We start from the raw sequence: 3,786 nt of genomic DNA, 5'->3' as shown, positions 1-3,786 counted from the left end.
TTCTCCTCTCCTCTCCTCTCCTCTCCTCTCTTCTCCTCTCCTCTCCTCTCCTCTCTGTTGGGTATTAATAGTTGTTCCATTAAGAAATGTCTCCCAGGCCATGCATGTTGGCTACATCTGTAACCTTGGCATTTAGGAAACTGAAGCAGAAAGGTCTTACTGGGCCAACTGGGACTATATATGTGTAATGGTTTGTATATGCTCTGCCCAGGGTGTGGCCCTGTTGGAGTAGGTGTCTCACTGTGGTTGTGGGCTTTAAGACCCTCATCCTGTCTGGAAGTCAGTATTCTGCTAGCAGCCTTCAGATGAAGATGTAGAACTCTCAGTTCCTCCTGCACTGTGTCTGCCTGGATACTGCCATGCTCCCACCTTGATGATAATGGACTGAACCTCTGAACCTGTAAGCCAGCTCTAACTAAATGTTGTCCTTATAAGAATTGCCTTGGTCATAGTGTCTGTTCACAGCAGTAAAATCCTGAGACAATATGATACCCTGTCCAAAAAAAAAAAATTGTCCCTCAAATTAAGCAATTATGAGATGTATATGTTTTGCTTGTATATGTAAAAAACACCTCCTTGTGCATTCCAAATTACCAACTGTAGAGGACACTGGGATACCAAGCTAGATTATTGACTCCACTGGGCCTATAACAAAAGTCATTATATGTGCCTATTTAGGTAAAAATACATGGAACCACCTGAGCCTCTTCTTTAGAGAATGGAATTAGGAAGAAGAAGCACTCCCCCCATTAGACAGTCTCTATGAGCTGGCCTTGCCTCAGGATGTAGAGAATCTCTTTAGAAGAGCTAAGAGAGCTGTAACACTATTTCTCTTCCATGTGGAAGTTTCTCTTCCACTTGCTTAAGGTGACTGAGGACTGCCTAAGTACTTGGAGTATGAAAAACCTGCCTGGAAAAATCTTTATAATGAATTATGACAACAACGACTACTACTCTCCTTCTTGTCTGTCATGCTGAAGTTAGATCCAGCAAGTTCCTACTGCAGCCAAGAATCTAAACCAAAACCCATATGCATACTACACATATGGGTATAAACATAATGTATAAACACCTTTTATCCATTGCCCCTTTTTCTCCTCTCAGCTTCCTCATGAGCAGGCCTGGCATACTGGGCATTGTACTAGACCTCACTTAGAAAGGCTCTGCAGTTGGTTTAATGTTCTTCTCAACATCTAGAAAGTCTGAATGGTTTTTGGAAGAGCAGCCCCTCCTTTTCATTTTGATAGACCCTGCCTGACCATCAATTATTGTCTATTTGGGGAAAGGTTTCTTTACTGCAGGAAAACTTCTTAGCACCTTGAAAATTAAAGTAGCCATTGTAAATACGCAAGTGAGAGACGTAGAATGTAATGTTTCCCACACTAATAGGACCCAGAAGCATTCTTTTTCATAGATTATCCCTTATGGTTTTGTGTTCCGAAGAACAGTAGGGACCCACCCTTTAGTGACCTGACTCTGCCTTATCCCATCTCACTGCACAGTGAGCAGTTCCTTGCTTTTGTGCCTTCACATATGCTTTGCAATCTGCTATGCTCATTAAGCCCTTGTGATTATAATTGGCTTCTCTTTAGAGTTACCTACAAGGAAAGAATGTATTCCTCAGCTAATATAAATATCTCGTGTGCTTGGCAGTCAAGATGGACATTGTAATTGACACCTCAACCAGCCACTCTAATCACCTGGGAGCTTGTTAGACATGCCAAAATTGGCCCGTGGCCAGACCTACTGAATCAGGATCTGCATTTTAAAAAGATTCTCGAGCAATGCCTATACACAGTAATGTTTGAGAAGCATGAGTAAGCTAATCACAATATTTCATCATGCTTACTAGAAATCACTCCTGTAATGGGTGTGCCTTATCCATTTTGAATCAGCAACATACAATGAGATGCCAACTCAGAAAGTCTCTCTCTCTCTCTCTCTCTCTCTCTCTCTCTCTCTCTCTCTCTCTCTCACACACACACACACACACACACACACACACACACGTTATACACAAGAACACATGCCGTTTTCTTGGTCGCCTTCTTGGTTCCTGCTGACAGGCACTTTGTGACAACAAGGGAAGGCTGTTGTATGTAGCCCACCCATCTCGTGGTGTTCTTCGTTCTTTCCTAGTAACAAGCTCTGGTTTGTGACTTCTTTTTGTAGTCAGGACAGAATGAAGTGTCCTGACTTTGCAGCCATAAGCCTTTCATCTTGGGACATGTCCATGTGACCTGTTGACTCAAGTGGTTCTTGACCAGAGTTGTACGTCACTATCACTTGGGGAACATTTAGCACATATCAGTTCCCAAGTCCCACCCCTGAGATTGTGGCTTAATGGGTCTGGGCTGGAGCCTAGACATTGGTATTTTTTAAAAGCTCCTCGGTGGTTATAACGTGCAGTTATAATTGAAGCAGCAATTTAGGCAGCTTATATCCTAGAGCATAATTTCTTCTTAATATTCCCTATGCAAGTGGCCCTTTCCCCCCGGGAATGTTTGTGAAGCTTCTTGTAAATGTATTTTATAACTTCGTTATCTTTATAAAAATAATACAAGACAGGAATGGAGAAATTACTCAGCAATTAAGAATACTTGCTGCTTTTTTTAGAGGACCTCAGTTTGAGTTCCATCACCCACATGATGGCTCAAAACCTGTAACTCACTGGGCAATGGTGGCACACATCTTTAATCTCAGCACTTGGGAGGCAGAGGCAGGTAGATCTCTAAATTTGAGGCCAGCCTAATCTACAGAGTGAGATCCAGACATCCAGGGCTACACAGAGAAACCCTATCTCAAAAAATAAATAAATAAAAACAAAAACAAAATAAAGAGTCACACCTTTTGTCCCAGCACTCAGGAGGCAGAGGCAGGCAAATCTCTGAGTTTGAGTGTAGCCTGGTCTTCAGAGTGAATTCCAGGAAGCCATGGCTACATAGAAACCCTGCCTTGACACCCATCCCAACAACAACAACAACAACAACAAAAGGATGTCCAGACATTCAAAAATGGTACTTTCGTTCATGTTTTATCTTCACAGAAAGTGTTAGTTTGTCTGTTTGTTTGTTTGTTTATGGGCAGGATCTCTTATAGCTAAGGTTGGCCTCACACTCAACTTGTAGAATAGGCTTGCCTTAAATTTCTTCTCCTTCTCCCTCCAACTTTGAAATTCTGGGGTCAGAGATTTGCACCACCACCCAGGACAGAAGCTAGTTGATGGGAACAGCTTTCTCCTCTGCATAGGTCATTCTGTTGCTAACTGTGCCATTCTTCTGAGTTTGCTGATTAAATCAAGCCTTTCCCCACAGCATTCATCCAATTTGTGAATTACTAAGTCTCCATTGCCAAACCATGCAGTGGTAAGCAATTGCACCTGCAAGGGATGCTTTGGTCTCCAGGCTGCCTTAGCCCCCGCAGTTCCATCTTCACATCTCATTTCGTGGCTGCAATCAAGTCAGTTCTACTGATAGTTGGTCTCACATTTTTCAGCTCTAAGCTTATGCTGTTAAAGCTATGGCTGTTCAGGCTTTACCAGGGAACTAGCTAGCTAGGCTCTGAGGACAGTAGCTATATGAAGAGACACTGGAGGACAGACGGAAAGAGAAGCCTCTTGCTGCTTCTTGTTTGCTTCTGTCCACCCAACTGCAGCAGTTGCTTCCTGTTTTCAGCTTCTTTGCACACTCCTCGAGTTAGCTCATAGTACTTCCTTAGTCTCTAAGTAGAGGCTGGGCAGTACCTCAGACCCCAGGGTTATTTCTGGGAGCTTCTGTGCTACAGCAG

The sequence above is a fragment of the Mastomys coucha genome, unplaced genomic scaffold (assembly GCF_008632895.1).
Source record: "Mastomys coucha isolate ucsf_1 unplaced genomic scaffold, UCSF_Mcou_1 pScaffold6, whole genome shotgun sequence".
NCBI lineage: Eukaryota > Metazoa > Chordata > Mammalia > Rodentia > Muridae > Mastomys > Mastomys coucha.
Note: the sequence above shows the minus strand (reverse complement) of the source record.